The sequence below is a fragment of the Pseudophryne corroboree genome, chromosome 3 (assembly GCF_028390025.1).
Source record: "Pseudophryne corroboree isolate aPseCor3 chromosome 3, aPseCor3.hap2, whole genome shotgun sequence".
Lineage (NCBI taxonomy): Eukaryota > Metazoa > Chordata > Amphibia > Anura > Myobatrachidae > Pseudophryne > Pseudophryne corroboree.
The window spans coordinates 99,672,965-99,694,786 of NC_086446.1; the positions used below are offsets into that span (position 1 = coordinate 99,672,965).

Sequence of the window (21,822 nt, forward strand, 5' to 3'; positions counted from 1 at the left end):
AAACATCATTGACTTTTATCCTGGTTGTCGTGGTCACGCCTTCGGGCAGTTATTCTACATGTTACTTACATGTCTAGGGGTCTGATACAACCTCCCAGGTTCCGTTACATCTCAGCCCCTACAACTGAGGTTTCCTCCCGTCAACTCAGGCCCTCAGTTGTGACAGTAAGCACTGACCTAATGAATCCAGCCGGAGACCAGGATCAAGCGGCCAGGCCGATGCAAGAACTGGCAGCCCGACTTGAACATCAGGAGGCTGCACAGGGCAACATCATCCGCTGTCTCCAGGATCTCTCCACACGGCTGGATGGGATTCAAACGACCCTCCGTGGACCTGGCACGTCCGGTGCGTCCACTACAGTGACACCAGCTGTAACCCCACCCACCTTACCCATTTCCAGTCCACATCTTCATCTTCCAACGCCAGCAAAATTTGATGGATCTCCAAGGTTCTGCAGGGGATTTCTCAATCAATGTGAAATCCACTTTGAGCTTCTACCTGGCAATTTCTTCAGTGACCGTACCAAAATTGCCTATATCATCTCCCTTCTCAGTGGCTCAGCCCTTGACTGGGCATCACCTTTATGGGAGAAGTCTGATCCCCTGCTATCCTCCTATACTGACTTTGTAGCTACATTCAGGCGCATCTTCGACGAGCCAGGCCGGATAACATCTGCTTCATCTGAGATTCTTCGTTTACGCCAGGGAACACGTACCGTGGGACAGTATCTTATACAGTTTAAAATCCTGGCATCCGAACTGGCATGGAACGACGAGGCCCTGTATGCTGCATTCTGGCATGGCTTATCAGAACGCATCAAGGATGAGTTAGCTACCAGAGACTTGCCCTCTAAGTTGGATGAGCTAATTTCTCTTTGCACGAAGGTTGATCTACGTTTTAGAGAGAGAGCAACCGAGCGAGGAAGATCATCTACTCCTAAATCTTCTGCTCCTCCTTCTCGTCAACCATCTCCATCCAAGGATGAGCCTATGCAAATTAGTCGTTCCCGTCTATCTCCTGCTGAGCGCCGAAAACGTCTCTCTGAGTCTCTCTGTCTCTACTGTGCAGCTCCGTCGCACACTATCAATGCCTGTCCCAAACGTCCGGGACTCCAGATCCTAGTTCGCCAAGGAGAGGGCCGGCTAGGAGTGATGATCTCCTCTCCATCTCCTCATGACTGTAACCTCCCAGTGTCGCTCCAAATTGCTCAACGTTACAGGAACGTCATTGCCCTCCTTGATTCCGGAGCAGCTGGGAATTTCATAACCGAAGCTTATGTTAAACGGTGGTCCCTACCCACCGAGAGACTGTCCTCGTCCATCTCTTTGACTGCCGTGGATGGCAGCAAGATTTTTGACGCAGTCATTTCCTTAAGGACTCTTCCAGTTCGTCTGAGAGTGGGAGTTCTTCATTCTGAGTATATTTCTTTTTTAGTGATTCCAAGAGCCACACATCCAGTGGTTTTAGGCCTTCCATGGCTCCGTCTCCACAACCCATCAATTGACTGGACGACTACGCAAATACTGGCATGGGGTCCCTCCTGTGCTGAGACTTGTTTAGCCAAAGTTCTTCCTGTTTGTTCTTCCTTCCCCAGGTCAACTGATGTTCCGCCTCCTCCATATCAAGACTTCACGGATGTGTTCAGTAAAGCCTCTGCTGATATCCTTCCTCCTCATAGAGAATGGGACTGCCCAATCGACCTCATTCCAGGGAAGGTTCCACCGCGAGGCCGAACTTATCCGTTGTCTCTGCCCGAGACACACTCCATGGAAGAGTACATCAAAGAGAACCTGGCGAAGGGTTTCATCCGACCATCTTCTTCTCCAGCCGGCGCAGGCTTCTTCTTCGTTAAGAAGAAAGACGGTGGTCTGCGTCCGTGCATCGACTACAGGGGTCTGAACGACATTACCGTCAAGAACCGATACCCTTTACCCCTGATTACTGAGCTCTTTGATAGAGTTAGTGGTGCAACCATTTTCACAAAGCTGGACTTGAGGGGTGCCTACAATCTCATCCGAATCCGTGAGGGTGACGAGTGGAAGACCGCCTTTAACACCCGTGACGGACATTATGAGTACCTCGTCATGCCCTTCGGATTGAGCAACGCTCCAGCAGTCTTCCAGCACTTCGTGAATGAGATCTTCAGGGACATCTTGTACCGCCATGTCGTGGTTTATCTAGACGACATCCTCATCTTTGCTAATAATCTCGAAGATCATCGTTTCTGGGTAAAAGAGGTTCTTTCCCGTCTCCGTGTCCATCACCTCTATTGTAAATTGGAGAAGTGTGTGTTTGAAGTTAAAACCATTCCGTTTCTAGGTTACATTGTGTCCGGTTCCGGACTAGAGATGGATCCTGAGAAACTCCAAGCAATCCAGAATTGGCCTATACCCTTAAGCCTCAAAGGGGTCCAGAGGTTCTTAGGGTTCGCCAATTATTATAGAAAATTTATACGAGACTTTTCCACCATTGTGGCGCCTATCACTGCATTAACCAAGAAAGGTGCTAATCCGTCCAAGTGGTCCGAGGAAGCTACACAGGCCTTTCACCTTCTGAAGCAACGGTTCATCTCTGCACCAGTTCTGAAACAGCCTGACACCGACTCTCCTTTTATCTTAGAGGTAGATGCCTCCTCCGTTGGAGTAGGAGCAGTGTTATCCCAGAGGGCCAAAGATGGACATCTACATCCTTGCAGTTTCTTCTCCCGGAAGTTCTCCCCAGCTGAGCGCAACTATGCCATTGGCGATCAGGAGTTGCTAGCCATCAAGCTCGCTCTGGAGGAGTGGAGATACCTGTTGGAGGGAGCTTCCCACTCAATCACCATACTTACCGACCACAAAAATCTTTTATATCTCAAAGGCGCACAATGTCTGAATCCTCGTCAGGCCAGATGGGCACTTTTCTTCTCTAGGTTTGACTTTAAACTCCAGTTCTGTCCGGGTTCTCAGAATCGTAAGGCCGATGCCCTTTCCCGCTCATGGGAGCAAGAAAATGAGTCCGAGTCTGCAGACAAGCATCCTATTATTAATCCGTTGGCATTCTCCACGGTAGGGATGGACTCTACGCCTCCACCAGGGAAAAGTTTTGTTAAGCCAGTTCTAAGGAAGAAGCTCATGCATTGGGCCCATGCTTCCCGTTTTGCTGGACATACAGGCATTCAGAAAACCCTTGAATTTATTTCTAGGTCCTACTGGTGGCCAACTCTGAAGAAGGACGTTATGGAATTTATTGCCTCCTGCCCAAAGTGTGCCCAACACAAAGTCTCCCGCCAGTCGCCTGCGGGGCAACTGGTTCCATTATCTGTTCCCCGTCGACCTTGGACCCATTTGTCGATGGACTTTGTTTCCGATCTACCTATCTGCAACAAGTTTAATACCATCTGGGTGGTAGTTGACCGGTTCACCAAGATGGCACATTTCATCCCTCTCACCGGTCTTCCGTCAGCTTCCAAGTTGGCTCAAGTGTTTATACAAGAGATCTTCCGACTTCACGGTCTTCCTGAAGAGATCATCTCGGATCGTGGAGTACAATTTGTAGCCAAATTTTGGCGAAGTTTGTGTCAAGCCCTCCAAGTCAAGTTAAAGTTTTCCACGGCTTATCATCCTCAGACCAATGGTCAAACCGAGAGGGTGAATCAGGACTTGGAGGCCTTCCTCCGTATATATGTGTCTTCCTCTCAAGATGACTGGGTTCAACTCCTTCCTTGGGCCGAGTTCAGCCACAACAATCAATACCATTCCTCATCTTCTTCTACACCATTCTTCATTAATTATGGATTCCACCCTAAAGTCCCAGAATTCCAACCGCTTCCCGCAACTTCTGTTCCAGCAGTGGATGTCACCTTGCGTCAGTTTTCAAATAACTGGAGGAACGTCCGCGCAGCCCTGCTTAAAGCCTCATTCAGGTATAAGAAGTTTGCCGATAGAAAGCGTAGCGCGGTTCCTGCTCTCAAGGTGGGTGATCGTGTGTGGCTGTCCACGAAGAATTTGAGGTTGAGAGTTCCCAGCATGAAATTTGCACCTCGCTACATCGGACCCTTCAAGATTGAACAAGTCATCAATCCTGTTGCCTACAGGTTACAGTTACCATCCTTCTTGAAAATACCCAGGACATTTCATGTTTCTTTGTTGAAACCGCTGATCCTGAATCGGTTTCATTCCGCACTTCCTCCAGCTCCCAAAGTTCAGACTCAACGGGGAGTCGAGTACGAGGTGGCCAAGATTTTGGACTCACGTTTCCGTTACGGTCAGTTACAATACCTCATTGACTGGAAGGGCTATGGTCCTGAAGAACGCTCTTGGACCAATGCCTCAGACGTCCATGCTCCTGCCTTGGTCCGAAATTTCCACGCAAAGTTTCCTTTAAAGCCTAAGAAGTGTCCTGGGGCCACTCCTAAAGGGGGGGGTGCTGTCACGATCCGGGTATCTGGACGCCATTACTTACCCTTCAGATGCCTCCTAAGGCTGGCTCAGCGTTCCAGGACCGGATCCCGCTGTTCCTGAGTTTCCACATGCAGAATGTCAGAGTGGTGATTTCATCAGCCGCGGCCTCCGCTGTGCCCGCGTGGTTAAATGTGCGCTTGTCAGTCTGGCGTCTCCTGTCTCCTGTGGCCGGCGTCGCCATTACTGTTTCAATTCTCACATGGATTACAAACCAAACTTCCCTCCAAGTGTCTGCATGGGCGCAGCCATCTTGGATTTTGTCATCTGAGCATTTCCACCAATCTGCTGTCTGTATTGTTGATTTGCATAATTGCCTAGCCAACCCCTTCCTTGCTGCAGGTATAAGTAAGCTGTGCCTGAGCAAGGAAGGCGTCAGTGCTTTGGTTGTCTAACCTAGTTCCAGTTTGTCTCTCTCCTGTGGTTGTCTTCCAGGTTCCAGCTCCTGTCTCCAGACTTCTGCTATAGAGACCCGCACCAGCATTCCATCTGCGGTGTAGCCTGACTCTCCGATCCATTCTGGACTCACCTGTTTCCAGCTACAGCAATCACCTGCTTCCAGCCGAGCTTCCAGCAGTGTACAACTTCTCTTAAAGGGCCGGTGTCCTTTCTGCAGTTTACCACTCTCCACCGGTATTATTATTTCATCGCTCTCAAGTCAATCACCTGCTTCCAGCCCAGCTTCCAGCAGTGTACAGCTTCCCTTAAAGGGCCGGTGTCCTTTCTGCAGTTTACCACTCTCCACCGGTATTATTATTTCATCGCTCTCAAGTTCGTTTATTATTTAACTGGTTCCAGCCAGTATCCACTCCGTACCAACAACAGTCTGGTTCCAGCCAGTATCCACAGCAGCCGTTTTACCTTCAGCAGCCCAGCCTTTCCTGGAACACCAGCTGGTACGATCCTGGGTTCTCTCCATTGCTACAGTCAGGCCTGGTAAGGACTTTCCAACTAGAAGATTATTAGAACTGTCTCACACTACCAGTGCCTGTGGCCCTTGCCACCCTGTAGTACCCAGGAACTGTATTATTGCCCTGCTGACTTTTATGTTTTCTTATTTTCTGCTGTGTTACGGAGTTTGTCATAATAAACATCATTGACTTTTATCCTGGTTGTCGTGGTCACGCCTTCGGGCAGTTATTCTACATGTTACTTACATGTCTAGGGGTCTGATACAACCTCCCAGGTTCCGTTACATCTCAGCCCCTACAACTGAGGTTGCCTCCCGTCAACTCAGGCCCTCAGTTGTGACAGTGTCTCTAACAAAGACTTGCGTACGCAATCCAAAGGCCGACGCACGCAGCGTATATTACGCAACGGAGCGTCTGGGTACGCCCACGTAACTCAAACAACAGGCGATAAGTAGCGCAACGCGGTAAATAACGCAAAGCGATAAATAGCACAAATTGATTTCAGCTTTCCAAAACTTAGTTTAAATACCTTACTTTACTGCAACACCTCTGGGGAGAGCTATCAGACTACGGGAAATGATTTTTTTCTGATCAGAAAACTATAAGAATGATAGTGGGTTGAAAACGGTATGAGTGTATTAAATCCCGCTTTGTGGACTTTGTGATCTGTGTGATCTATGAGCACGGCCTGAAGTGAAAACGTGCAACAGAGTGTGATAAAGTTTTCGTTGTGTTACGCTCTGGCTGTTTTGGAGCACAGTAGGGAGACTCCAATGATCCTACCATTTATGGGCAACAAGTGTCTATAAGTGGTACGATTGGACCGCACGGTTGTATGTGTGACCAATAACGCAACGTGATATGAGGTCGTATATCCATGCGTAAATCTTGCCCTCATACGTGTTGTAGGGAGCACATGCAAGCGTGATTTGTGTAAAGAAAAAGGAAGGGAATTTTCTCAGGAAAATCTCTAAAGATAGGGCCTGCAACGGCTACACGTGTCTGCTAGAAGGCGGACCGGAGATACCCGGAGCAGAAGAAGTTCAGTGGAAGAGCTTTAAGGATTTCCAACGAAGTTCTGTGTTTGGTGCATTTTAGGAAGTTTTTCTGTGTTAGAAAGGTCCACAATGGCAGCCAAGTGCACAATACAGAGACGGTCGGAGGTCAGGATTCAGACTCCAGAGGCTTGCAGACCCCGAGGGTCTGCTCGGTTAGTAATGTGGAGGAGGTATGGTCCCCACACTGAGACCTTTTGTGATGAATGGACACGAATGACTGCGGGGGATAAGGCACCATTTCCCGGGATAGGTAGTTTTGACTTAGAGGTGTTGCATAATTTAAGGCGGAGGATCGGTCTCATAAAATCCTGGAAACAACGAGTTAAAAATGATGATTGTTTGCAGATATGGCTACAGGAAAGTGACATGCAGAGAAATGTAACTTACATACCTAACTTTCATCTTGAGAGGAGAGACATGGCAATGGAGGGGATTATGGTTGCGGAGAAAAGCACAAGGGTGAACAATAAAAACGCTCTTAGCAACTGTAGTATAGATGATAAGAATAAGTGTAATAAATGTAACAATGCTAATTGTAATACTGTTGAATGTACAACTATTAACCCATGCAAGTCGCACCCCATGTTAAACTTCCCTCAGGAACACCAACAAGAAAGTGAGCCCAGAACGATGTCGGCACCTCTTCCAGAAGCCATCACACAAGACATCCAGGTGGACGCGACCCAATCGGTAAAGACTGTAATCAAACCCCCTAATGGAGGGTCAGGTGAGGTCGTGTCCACAGGTACGTATGGTATTATACATTACGCACAAACAAATGTACCTCATATTGTAGAATCAATTCAGAATGACGTTACTGGACTTAATCCTGTCAGGGTAATTGCAGTACCAAATGGGAAAACTGACTCTTCAGGAGTCACCCCCGTCAGGAACATCGCCATGCACTGCCCCTTTTCCCGAACAGAATTAAGAACAATTCTGTCTGAATTTCCTGATCCCAGGAAAGACTTAGTTGCTTGTCAAAGATACATTAGAGTGCTAGGACATACTGCAGAGCCAAATAACAAAGATTGGAGGACAGTTTTGAGGGCATGTTTACCCCCCGATGTTGATTCATTGAAATTTATCGCTGATTGTAAGCTAGATGAGGAAGTGCCACTAACAAACGAGTATAACCAAGATAATGTAAAAAGAATCAATCTACAGTTGAAAGAATATTTTCCCACAGTAGTAAAATGGAATAAAATCTTTACAATAAAACAAAAAGAAGGTGAATCCGCATCAGAGTATTTTCACCGGGCTCTGCAGGATATGGCTAGGTACACGGGTATAGATGACATTGACACTAACGTACACCACAGAGAGGTAGCTGTGTCTATATTAATGGACAGCTTAAAAGACACACTAAAAATCAGGGTACAAACCTCCATACCACATTGGAGAGGTATCTCGGTGGCGGCATTAAGAGAGTCCGCTATCGAGCATGACCGAAATATCCAAAGAACCAGGGAAGCGCAGGGAAAGCGGTTGATGGCACTGAACATCCAAGCACTAGAGGATGCATCAAGTCGACCGGAATCCCAGGCCCCTAGCACATGGAGAAAGCCAAGGATTTGTTATCATTGTAGAAGAGAAGGGCATTATGCCAGCAACTGTAATAACCCACATAAAGTCAGACCCCCTAGACCAAGAAATGAGCAAAATTATAACACACACCATTATAATCAGAGATCAGACAGGAAGAATTTTGGCCCACACCCATGAGATATAGTCAAGAAAGGTGATTATTAGGACTGATGGTAAGCCTGAGGTAACGGTTAATAAATTAGGAGGTCATTCACTAAAGACACAGGAATGACCGGGTGAAAAGTTGTAAATGTATCTGTGAAATGTTTCTTTTTCTATCCCCATCTCTGACGATTATTGGTAAGAATTCAAACATTGCATATCCGCTTGGTCCTTGCAGAAGTCTACCAAACCCCAGCATGACCTATCCGCCACAATGTATTCTGGCCAGATACAGACAGTGGAGTAATGCAGGTGCTGGTGGGGAGGGACTGCTCAAGGAAACCATTTGACACGTAGATATGACATCCTGATAATCTGACAATGTTTTCTTAATGCTGACAATGTTTTAAAAATGCTTTGTTTCTCTTTTCCTATTGATGGCTATTGTTGATTTAAGTAATATACACATGCACATAAATTGTTCTCTCTCTTTGTTTTTTTTTACTGTTGTTGTTTTCTCTCTCTTCTCACTCATGCTTTCATGTTTTAAAGATGGTATGTCACCCATCAGTTAGACAAATGGTAATGCAAGATTTTTGCTCCTTACAGAAAGATCGCTGGTTTGGAGGGAATATTGCATCACCAGAATGTTCGTTTGGAAGACTGAGAGACAGCACCTTTGAGAAGACAGCAGAACAAGAAGAACAACAAGACGAGAGAACTAATTATCGTAACAAGTTTCTCTCCCCCTCAAACTGATTTTCTGTACCCCCATTACAAATTTCTTCTTTTCTCCTCCTGTAAGATGGACTTGCCCCAAGAGACTGTGATCTGGATTTTCCTGTTGACCATGATGTTGACCAGAGCAGTCTGTTCCGGTGAGAGTATCAGTGAGGTCGTGAAAGGATCCAGAAAGGTCCTGATGATAAAGATGGAGGTGTAAATTTCCAATAGCAACCCAATCACCAAGCAAAGGCGAGTACCGGAAACGATCTAGCAGCCATGTTATTTGTAAACATTTTTCTTTTAAGGATTATTAGCTGAAGAAAACTGTATCTGTAGGCTCTGTGATAATGTCATTGAGGATGGGTGTATTAAGAAATGCCAATCCAGTTTTAATATCCATATGGACCGGCATCCCTTGAGTGACTATCACTCTTTAGTGGGTAGTGTGCTTAATAAAACAGATTGTTGGGTATGCTCTCAAGTACCTCAAGGTCACAGAAAATCAGGGCTAGTACCATTTCCTTTAACGTTAGGGGAGGTACTTGAGTTAAATGGTGGGAGACCGGTGGACCGGAGGTTTAATATCTCCAGCCCTCCTAGTTTGAAGCTCCACCAATACCATGTGGATAGGTCCCTATTATGTTTCAACATCTCCAATCCCCGAAAACCGGGAAATTGGGAAGTGTCATGGAGTAATCACACCATGACCTTTTCGCATAGAGCAGATAGAATGCCTACAGATACAGAGCTTGTACGCCACATAGCCAGTAGAGGAAAATCTTTCCGGTATAGGTATACCTTAGGAAAATAAGAATTTACTTACCGATAATTCTATTTCTCGGAGTCCGTAGTGGATGCTGGGGTTCCTGAAAGGACCATGGGGAATAGCGGCTCCGCAGGAGACAGGGCACAAAAAGTAAAGCTTTACGATCAGGTGGTGTGTACTGGCTCCTCCCCCTATGACCCTCCTCCAAGCCTCAGTTAGGATACTGTGCCCGGACGAGCGTACACAATAAGGAAGGATTTATGAATCCCGGGTAAGACTCATACCAGCCACACCAATCACACCGTACAACCTGTGATCTAAACCCAGTTAACAGTATGATAACAGAGGAGCCTCTGAAAGATGGCTCCCTACAACAATAACCCGAATTAGGTAACAATAACTATGTACAATTATTGCAGATAATCCGCACTTGGGATGGGCGCCCAGCATCCACTACGGACTCCGAGAAATAGAATTATCGGTAAGTAAATTCTTATTTTCTCTATCGTCCTAGTGGATGCTGGGGTTCCTGAAAGGACCATAAGGATTATACCAAAGCTCCCAAACGGGCGGGAGAGTGCGGATGACTCTGCAGCACCGAATGAGAGAACTCCAGGTCCTCCTTAGCCAGGGTATCAAATTTGTAGAATTTTACAAACGTGTTCTCCCCCGACCACGTAGCCGCTCGGCAGAGTTGTAATGCCGAGACCCCTCGGGCAGCCGCCCAAGAAGAACCCACCTTCCTTGTGGAGTGGGCTTTTACCGATTTTGGCTGTGGCAGGCCTGCCACAGAATGTGCAAGCTGAATCGTACTACAAATCCAGCGAGCAATAGTCTGCTTAGACGCAGGAGCGCCCAACTTGTTGGGAGCATATAGTATAAACAGTGAGTCAGATTTCCTGACTCCAGCTGTCCTTGAAATGTATATTTTTAAAGCTCTGACAACGTCCAACAACTTGGAGTCCTCCAAGTCGCTTGTAGCCGCAGGCACTACAATAGGCTGGTTCAGATGAAATGCTGACACCACCTTAGGGAGAAAATGCGGACGAGTCCGCAGTTCTGCCCTGTCCGAATGGAAAATCAGATATGGGCTTTTGTAAGATAAAGCTGCCAGTTCTGACACTCTCCTGGCCGAAGCCAGGGCTAGTAGCATGGTCACTTTCCATGTGAGATATTTCAAATCCACAGTTTTTAGTGGTTCAAACCAATGAGATTTGAGAAAGTCCAAAACAACATTGAGATCCCACGGTGCCACTGGAGGCACCACAGGGGGCTGTATATGCAGCACTCCCTTAACAAAAGTCTGGACTTCAGGAACTGAAGCCAATTCTTTCTGGAAGAAAATCGACAGGGCCGAAATTTGAACCTTAATAGATCCCAATTTGAGACCCATAGACAATCCTGATTGCAGGAAATGTAGGAATCGACCCAGTTGAAATTCCTCCGTCGGAGCACTCCGATCCTCGCACCACGCAATATATTTTCGCCAAATGCGGTGATAATGTTGCGCGGTTACTTCCTTCCTTGCTTTAATCAAAGTAGGAATGACTTCTTCCGGCATGCCTTTTTCCTTTAGGATCCGGCGTTCAACCGCCATGCCGTCAAACTCAGCCGCGGTAAGTCTTGAAACAGACAGGGACCCTGCTGAAGCAAGTCCCTTCTCAGAGGTAGAGGCCACGGATCTTCCGTGATCATCTCTTGAAGTTCCGGGTACCAAGTCCTTCTTGGCCAATCCGGAACCACTAGTATCGTTCTTACGCCTCTTTGCCGTATAATTCTCAATACTTTTGGTATGAGAGGCAGAGGAGGAAACACATACACCGACTGGTACACCCAAGGCGTTACCAGCGCGTCCACAGCTATTGCCTGCGGATCTCTTGACCTGGCGCAATACCTGTCCAGTTTTTTGTTGAGGCGAGACGCCATCATGTCCACCATTGGTCTTTCCCAACGGGTTACCAGCATGTGGAAAACTTCTGGATGAAGACCCCACTCTCCCGGGTGAAGGTCGTGTCTGCTGAGGAAGTCTGCTTCCCAGTTGTCCACTCCCGGGATGAACACTGCTGACAGTGCTATCACATGATTCTCTGCCCAGCGAAGAATCCTTGCAGCTTCTGCCATTGCACTCCTGCTTCTTGTGCCGCCCTGTCTGTTCACATGGGCGACTGCCGTGATGTTGTCCGACTGGATCAACACCGGTTTTCCTTGAAGCAGAGGTTCTGCCTGGCTTAGAGCATTGTAGATTGCTCTTAGTTCCAGAATGTTTATGTGAAGAGACGTTTCCAGGCTCGACCACACGCCCTGGAAGTTTCTTCCTTGTGTGACTGCTCCCCAGCCTCTCAGGCTGGCGTCCGTGGTCACCAGGATCCAATCCTGTATGCCGAATCTGCGGCCCTCCAATAGATGAGCACTCTGCAACCACCACAGAAGAGATACCCTTGTCCTTGGAGACAGGGTTATCCGCTGGTGCATCTGAAGATGCGACCCTGACCATTTGTCCAACAGATCCCTCTGGAAAATTCTTGCGTGGAATCTGCCGAATGGAATTGCTTCGTAAGAAGCCACCATTTTTCCCAGGACTCTTGTGCATTGATGTACAGACACCTTTCCTGGTTTTAGGAGGTTCCTGACAAGTTCGGATAGCTCCTTGGCTTTTTCCTCCGGGAGAAAAACCTTTTTCTGAACCGTGTCCAGAATCATCCCTAGGAACAGCAGACGTGTTGTCGGAATTAACTGGGATTTTGGAATATTCAGAATCCACCCGTGCTGTTTTAGCACTTCTTGAGACAGTGCTAATCCCATCTCTAGCTGTTCTCTGGACCTTGCCCTTATTAGGAGATCGTCCAAGTATGGGATAATTAATACGCCTTTTCTTCGAAGAAGAATCATCATCTCGGCCATTACCTTGGTAAAGACCCGAGGTGCCGTGGACAATCCAAACGGCAGCGTCTGAAACTGATAGTGACAGTTCTGTACGACGAACCTGAGGTACCCCTGGTGTGAGGGGTAAATTGGAACGTGGAGATACGCATCCTTGATGTCCAAGGATACCATAAAGTCCCCTTCTTCCAGGTTCGCTATCACTGCTCTGAGTGACTCCATCTTGAACTTGAACTTCTTTATGTACAGGTTCAAGGATTTCAGATTTAGAATAGGTCTTACCGAGCCATCCGGCTTCGGTACCACAAATAGAGTGGAATAATACCCCTTTCCTTGTTGTAAAAGAGGTACCTTGACTATCACCTGCTGAGAGTACAGCTTGTGAATGGCTTCCAAGACCGTCACCCTGTCGGAGGGGGACGTTGGTAAAGCAGACTTCAGGAAACGGCGAGGTGGATCCGTCTCTAGTTCCAACCTGTACCCCTGAGATATTATCTGCAGGATCCAGGGATCTACCTGCGAGTGAGCCCACTGCGCGCTGAAATTCTTGAGACGACCCCCCCACCGCCCCCGAGTCCGCTTGAGAAGCCCCAGCGTCATGCTGAGGCTTTTGTAGAAGCGGGGGAGGGCTTCTGTTCCTGGGAAGGAGCTGCCTGTTGCAGTCTCTTCCCCCTTCCTCTGCCTCGTGGCAGATATGAATATCCCTTTGCTCTCTTGTTTTTAAAGGAACGAAAGGGCTGCGGTTGAAAAGTCGGTGTCTTTTTCTGTTGGGGAGTGACTTGAGGTAAAAAGGTGGATTTCCCGGCTGTAGCCGTGGCCACCAAATCCGATAGACCGACACCAAATAACTCCTCCCCTTTATACGGCAAAACTTCCATATGCCGTTTTGAGTCCGCATCACCTGACCACTGTCGCGTCCATAAACTTCTTCTGGCCGAAATGGACATAGCACTTACCCGTGATGCCAGTGTGCAAATATCCCTCTGTGCATCACGCATATAAAGAAATGCATCCTTTATTTGCTCTAAAGACAGTAAAACATTGTCCCTATCCAGGGTATCAATATTTTCAATCAGGGACTCTGACCAAGCTACCCCAGCACTGCACATCCAGGCTGTCGCTATAGCTGGTCGTAGTATAACACCTGTATGTGTGTATATACTTTTTTGGATATTTTCCATCCTCCTATCTGCTTTCATCTGATTCAGGAAAAACTATAGGTAGTTTTTTCACACCCCACATAATACCCTGTTTTGTGGTACCTGTAGTATCAGCAATATGTAACGCCTCCTTCATTGCCAAAATCATATAACGTGTGGCCCTACTGGAAAATACGGTTGATTCATCACCGTCGCCACTGGAATCAGTGCCTGTGTCTGGGTCTGTGTCGACCGACTGAGGCAAAGGGCGTTTTACAGCCCCTGACGGTGTTTGAGGCGCCTGGACAGGTGCTAATTGATTGTCCGGCCGTCTCATGTCGTCAAACGACTGCTTTAGCGTGTTGACACTATCCCGTAATTCCATAAATAAAGGCATCCATTCTGGTGTCGACCCCCTAGGGGGTGACATCCCCATATTTGGCAATTGCTCCGCCTCCACACCAATATCGTCCTCATACATGTCGACACACACGTACCGACCCACAGCAGACACACAGGGAATGCTCTTAAAGAAGACAGGACCCCACTAGCCCTTTGGGGAGACAGAGGGAGAGTTTGCCAACACACACCAAAAAGCGCTATATATGACAGGGATAGCCTTATAATAAGTGCTCCCTGTATAGCTGCTTTAATAATATAATTTTGCCACAATTTTGCCCCCCCTCTCTTGATTTACCCTGTTTCTGTAGTGCAGTGCAGGGGAGAGCCTGGGAGCCTTCCTGACCAGCGGAGCTGTGTGAGGAAAATGGCGCTGTGTGCTGAGGAGATAGGCCCCGCCCCTTTTTCGGCGGGCTCGTCTCCCGCTCTTTAGTGGATTCTGGCAGGGGTTAAATATCTCCATATAGCCCCCGGAGGCTATATGTGAGGTATTTTTAGCCAAAATAGGTTTTCATTTGCCTTCCAGGGCGCCCCTCTCCCAGCGCCCTGCACCCTCAGTGACTGCCGTGTGAAGTGTGCTGAGAGGAAAATGGCGCACAGCTACAGTGCTGTGCGCTACCTTAAGAAGACTGAGGAGTCTTCTGCCGCCGATTCTGGACCTCTTCTCGTTTCAGCATCTGCAAGGGGGCCGGCGGCGAGGCTCCGGTGACCATCCAGGCTGTACCTGTGATCGTCCCTCTGGAGCTAATGTCCAGTAGCCAAGAAGCCAATCCATCCTGCACGCAGGTGAGTTCACTTCTTCTCCCCTAAGTCCCTCGTTGCAGTGATCCTGTTGCCAGCAGGACTCACTGTAAAATAAAAAACCTAAGCTAAACTTTTCTAAGCAGCTCTTTAGGAGAGCCACCTAGATTGCACCCTTCTCGGCCGGGCACAAAAATCTAACTGAGGCTTGGAGGAGGGTCATAGGGGGAGGAGCCAGTACACACCACCTGATCGTAAAGCTTTACTTTTTGTGCCCTGTCTCCTGCGGAGCCGCTATTCCCCATGGTCCTTTCAGGAACCCCAGCATCCACTAGGACGATAGAGAAATAGGATTACTAAAGTTGGAGAGGTATCACCAGGATACTGTGCACATATCATACAACCTGATACGTGTACTAAGCAGATGGAAGAATTAGGGTCAGGAGATTTCACATGGAAGGTGTGTAATATGGTTATGTCCTACTCCGTCCCATATGTTCTCCCCGATGATGCATATTTCATATGCGGGAGAAAGGCGTACAAGTGGCTTGCCCCAAACTCTGAAGGATTGTGTTATATTGGAAAAGTATTGCCTGAAGTAATGACTGTGTCACATGACAAAATGAAAGACATACACCGTGTTGCCCAAGCTCCTTATACTCACACCCATTACGAGCACGTTGTTAAAAGGCACCTGATAGAGAAGACAGAGCATCCGGCCTCTGATCTGATAAGTGAATCCACCGGGATTCAATTCTTAATCGCGTTAGATTTCACCCGCACCGCTAGAGGAGTGCTGAATTATAAATACATTTCTGCGCTCGCCAATTTGTTAGATAATATCACTGAAATGTATGATGACACGTTTAGGTATACTGGAAGAGAACTTCAGGCTTACAAAACAGAACTGGTACAGCATAGAATGGTTCTCAATTACCTCACAGCAGTGACAGGCGGATATTGTGTCACACTGGCAACACAGTATGGCGTGAAGTGTTGCACGTATATCACGAATAGCACCGAGGATCCGGTCGAGGTCATAGACCAAAAGATGGACGATATTCTCCAATTGAAGTGGGAATTTCGCAGGAGACACAATCTCACTCTTGCTGCTGTAGGTAATGAGCTGACTGGTTGGGTGTCATGGTTGAACCCGCGAAATTGGTTTTCTGGTTTAGGAGACTGGGCTCAAGGAGTCATAATGGATGTTGGAAAGTTTCTCCTATGTATCTTAGGTGTTGTCATATCGATTGGATTGATATTTAGATGCGGTCAGGCTTTAATGAAGTGCAAACATCGTACAAGGGTAATGAGTTTAAGGAGTGAGGAAACTGTAATTAACCTGGACTTGATTTATGACCCAAATGTAGAAACAATGATGTGATGAAAATGCGATTTCTACGGTCCGTTTCTTTCACCTGTTTTTCTGTTTTTCTCCAAGATAAAAAAAGACCCCCTTGGACGAGGAAGTTGACAAGACACTATACAGACAACGGATTGACCAAAGAAGAAGTTTTGACCACTTTAGATACGGACATTTGATGAACTTTGCCATGGATCCCCAGTTTCCCTAGAATTCTTAAACTCACGCTAGCCCAACATTTTTGTAAATCTATTGGCATTGACAAAGCTTTTTGCTCGCACCTAATGGGCAAAACAGCGCAAAGAAGACGACTTTCAACTGATACCGAACAAAACCTCAATCGACGATACCGAACAAAACCTCAATCGACGACTGTACATTTACCACCGCATTTACCGTAATTATGTCTTTTCTTCATTTCTACAACCCTCAGGTAATGACACACATAGTCGATAGGGAATACAGGCACAGATATCAGCAATCACATATCTCCCCCATTCATGTATCATCAACTAAATGTGCTCCCCCATTTTGTTACAACCCCCATTTTGTTACAACCAAAGCCGAAGAGAGCTCGGTAAAGTTTGACAGCCCATCCACAGACCCGTACCACGGGATAAGAAGGAATTCACATGTATACTTCGCAATACCTCGAAGCTTGTGTCACAACTGAGGGCCTGAGTTGACGGGAGGCAACCTCAGTTGTAGGGGCTGAGATGTAACGGAACCTGGGAGGTTGTATCAGACCCCTAGACATGTAAGTAACATGTAGAATAACTGCCCGAAGGCGTGACCACGACAACCAGGATAAAAGTCAATGATGTTTATTATGACAAACTCCGTAACACAGCAGAAAATAAGAAAACATAAAAGTCAGCAGGGCAATAATACAGTTCCTGGGTACTACAGGGTGGCAAGGGCCACAGGCACTGGTAGTGTGAGACAGTTCTAATAATCTTCTAGTTGGAAAGTCCTTACCAGGCCTGACTGTAGCAATGGAGAGAACCCAGGATCGTACCAGCTGGTGTTCCAGGAAAGGCTGGGCTGCTGAAGGTAAAATGGCTGCTGTGGATACTGGCTGGAACCAGACTGTTGTTGGTACGGAGTGGATACTGGCTGGAACCAGTTAAATAATAAACGAACTTGAGAGCGATGAAATAATAATACCGGTGGAGAGTGGTAAACTGCAGAAAGGACACCGGCCCTTTAAGGGAAGCTGTACACTGCTGGAAGCTGGGCTGGAAGCAGGTGATTGACTTGAGAGCGATGAAATAATAATACCGGTGGAGAGTGGTAAACTGCAGAAAGGACACCGGCCCTTTAAGAGAAGTTGTACACTGCTGGAAGCTCGGCTGGAAGCAGGTGATTGCTGTAGCTGGAAACAGGTGAGTCCAGAATGGATCGGAGAGTCAGGCTACACCGCAGATGGAATGCTGGTGCGGGTCTCTATAGCAGAAGTCTGGAGACAGGAGCTGGAACCTGGAAGACAACCACAGGAGAGAGACAAACTGGAACTAGGTTAGACAACCAAAGCACTGACGCCTTCCTTGCTCAGGCACAGCTTACTTATACCTGCAGCAAGGAAGGGGTTGGCTAGGCAATTATGCAAATCAACAATACAGACAGCAGATTGGTGGAAATGCTCAGATGACAAAATCCAAGATGGCTGCGCCCATGCAGACACTTGGAGGGAAGTTTGGTTTGTAATCCATGTGAGAATTGAAACAGTAATGGCGACGCCGGCCACAGGAGACAGGAGACGCCAGACTGACAAGCGCACATTTAACCACGCGGGCACAGCGGAGGCCGCGGCTGATGAAATCACCACTCTGACATTCTGCATGTGGAAACTCAGGAACAGCGGGATCCGGTCCTGGAACGCTGAGCCAGCCTTAGGAGGCATCTGAAGGGTAAGTAATGGCGTCCAGATACCCGGATCGTGACAGCACCCCCCCCTTTAGGAGTGGCCCCAGGACACTTCTTAGGCTTTAAAGGAAACTTTGCGTGGAAATTTCGGACCAAGGCAGGAGCATGGACGTCTGAGGCATTGGTCCAAGAGCGTTCTTCAGGACCATAGCCCTTCCAGTCAATGAGGTATTGTAACTGACCGTAACGGAAACGTGAGTCCAAAATCTTGGCCACCTCGTACTCGACTCCCCGTTGAGTCTGAACTTTGGGAGCTGGAGGAAGTGCGGAATGAAACCGATTCAGGATCAGCGGTTTCAACAAAGAAACATGAAATGTCCTGGGTATTTTCAAGAAGGATGGTAACTGTAACCTGTAGGCAACAGGATTAATGACTTGTTCAATCTTGAAGGGTCCGATGTAGCGAGGTGCAAATTTCATGCTGGGAACTCTCAACCTCAAATTCTTCGTGGACAGCCACACACGATCACCCACCTTGAGAGCAGGAACCGCTCTACGCTTTCTATCGGCAAACTTCTTATACCTGGATGAGGCTTTAAGCAGGGCTGCGCGGACGTTCCTCCAGTTATTTGAAAACTGACGCAAGGTGACATCCACTGCTGGAACAGAAGTTGCGGGAAGCGGTTGGAATTCTGGGACTTTAGGGTGGAATCCATAATTAATGAAGAATGGTGTAGAAGAAGATGAGGAATGGTATTGATTGTTGTGGCTGAACTCGGCCCAAGGAAGGAGTTGAACCCAGTCATCTTGAGAGGAAGACACATATATACGGAGGAAGGCCTCCAAGTCCTGATTCACCCTCTCGGTTTGACCATTGGTCTGAGGATGGTAAGCCGTGGAAAACTTTAACTTGACTTGGAGGGCTTGACACAAACTTCGCCAAAATTTGGCTACAAATTGTACTCCACGATCCGAGATGATCTCTTCAGGAAGACCGTGAAGTCGGAAGATCTCTTGTATAAACACTTGAGCCAACTTGGAAGCTGACGGAAGACCGGTGAGAGGGATGAAATGTGCCATCTTGGTGAACCGGTCAACTACCACCCAGATGGTATTAAACTTGTTGCAGATAGGTAGATCGGAAACAAAGTCCATCGACAAATGGGTCCAAGGTCGACGGGGAACAGATAATGGAACCAGTTGCCCCGCAGGCGACTGGCGGGAGACTTTGTGTTGAGCACACTTTGGGCAGGAGGCAATAAATTCCATAACGTCCTTCTTCAGAGTTGGCCACCAGTAGGACCTAGAAATAAATTCAAGGGTTTTCTGAATGCCTGTATGTCCAGCAAAACGGGAAGCATGGGCCCAATGCATGAGCTTCTTCCTTAGAACTGGCTTAACAAAACTTTTCCCTGGTGGAGGCGTAGAGTCCATCCCTACCGTGGAGAATGCCAACGGATTAATAATAGGATGCTTGTCTGCAGACTCGGACTCATTTTCTTGCTCCCATGAGCGGGAAAGGGCATCGGCCTTACGATTCTGAGAACCCGGACAGAACTGGAGTTTAAAGTCAAACCTAGAGAAGAAAAGTGCCCATCTGGCCTGACGAGGATTCAGACATTGTGCGCCTTTGAGATATAAAAGATTTTTGTGGTCGGTAAGTATGGTGATTGAGTGGGAAGCTCCCTCCAACAGGTATCTCCACTCCTCCAGAGCGAGCTTGATGGCTAGCAACTCCTGATCGCCAATGGCATAGTTGCGCTCAGCTGGGGAGAACTTCCGGGAGAAGAAACTGCAAGGATGTAGATGTCCATCTTTGGCCCTCTGGGATAACACTGCTCCTACTCCAACGGAGGAGGCATCTACCTCTAAGATAAAAGGAGAGTCGGTGTCAGGCTGTTTCAGAACTGGTGCAGAGATGAACCGTTGCTTCAGAAGGTGAAAGGCCTGTGTAGCTTCCTCGGACCACTTGGACGGATTAGCACCTTTCTTGGTTAATGCAGTGATAGGCGCCACAATGGTGGAAAAGTCTCGTATAAATTTTCTATAATAATTGGCGAACCCTAAGAACCTCTGGACCCCTTTGAGGCTTAAGGGTATAGGCCAATTCTGGATTGCTTGGAGTTTCTCAGGATCCATCTCTAGTCCGGAACCGGACACAATGTAACCTAGAAACGGAATGGTTTTAACTTCAAACACACACTTCTCCAATTTACAATAGAGGTGATTGACACGGAGACGGGAAAGAACCTCTTTTACCCAGAAACGATGATCTTCGAGATTATTAGCAAAGATGAGGATGTCGTCTAGATAAACCACGACATGGCGGTACAAGATGTCCCTGAAGATCTCATTCACGAAGTGCTGGAAGACTGCTGGAGCGTTGCTCAATCCGAAGGGCATGACGAGGTACTCATAATGTCCGTCACGGGTGTTAAAGGCGGTCTTCCACTCGTCACCCTCACGGATTCGGATGAGATTGTAGGCACCCCTCAAGTCCAGCTTTGTGAAAATGGTTGCACCACTAACTCTATCAAAGAGCTCAGTAATCAGGGGTAAAGGGTATCGGTTCTTGACGGTAATGTCGTTCAGACCCCTGTAGTCGATGCACGGACGCAGACCACCGTCTTTCTTCTTAACGAAGAAGAAGCCTGCGCCGGCTGGAGAAGAAGATGGTCGGATGAAACCCTTCGCCAGGTTCTCTTTGATGTACTCTTCCATGGAGTGTGTCTCGGGCAGAGACAACGGATAAGTTCGGCCTCGCGGTGGAACCTTCCCTGGAATGAGGTCGATTGGGCAGTCCCATTCTCTATGAGGAGGAAGGATATCAGCAGAGGCTTTACTGAACACATCCGTGAAGTCTTGATATGGAGGAGGCGGAACATCAGTTGACCTGGGGAAGGAAGAACAAACAGGAAGAACTTTGGCTAAACAAGTCTCAGCACAGGAGGGACCCCATGCCAGTATTTGCGTAGTCGTCCAGTCAATTGATGGGTTGTGGAGACGGAGCCATGGAAGGCCTAAAACCACTGGATGTGTGGCTCTTGGAATCACTAAAAAAGAAATATACTCAGAATGAAGAACTCCCACTCTCAGACGAACTGGAAGAGTCCTTAAGGAAATGACTGCGTCAAAAATCTTGCTGCCATCCACGGCAGTCAAAGAGATGGACGAGGACAGTCTCTCGGTGGGTAGGGACCACCGTTTAACATAAGCTTCGGTTCTGAAATTCCCAGCTGCTCCGGAATCAAGGAGGGCAATGACGTTCCTGTAACGTTGAGCAATTTGGAGCGACACTGGGAGGTTACAGTCATGAGGAGATGGAGAGGAGATCATCACTCCTAGCCGGCCCTCTCCTTGGCGAACTAGGATCTGGAGTCCCGGACGTTTGGGACAGGCATTGATAGTGTGCGACGGAGCTGCACAGTAGAGACAGAGAGACTCAGAGAGACGTTTTCGGCGCTCAGCAGGAGATAGACGGGAACGACTAATTTGCATAGGCTCATCCTTGGATGGAGATGGTTGACGAGAAGGAGGAGCAGAAGATTTAGGAGTAGATGATCTTCCTCGCTCGGTTGCTCTCTCTCTAAAACGTAGATCAACCTTCGTGCAAAGAGAAATTAGCTCATCCAACTTAGAGGGCAAGTCTCTGGTAGCTAACTCATCCTTGATGCGTTCTGATAAGCCATGCCAGAATGCAGCATACAGGGCCTCGTCGTTCCATGCCAGTTCGGATGCCAGGATTTTAAACTGTATAAGATACTGTCCCACGGTACGTGTTCCCTGGCGTAAACGAAGAATCTCAGATGAAGCAGATGTTATCCGGCCTGGCTCGTCGAAGATG

At 47.7% G+C, this 21,822-nt stretch overlaps 1 pseudogene; it reads right to left on the reverse strand.

The window, feature by feature from the left end:
• LOC135057208 (zinc finger protein 27-like) overlaps nucleotides 1–21,822 on the reverse strand; it is a 145,708-nt pseudogene that overhangs the window by 84,623 nt on the left and 39,263 nt on the right.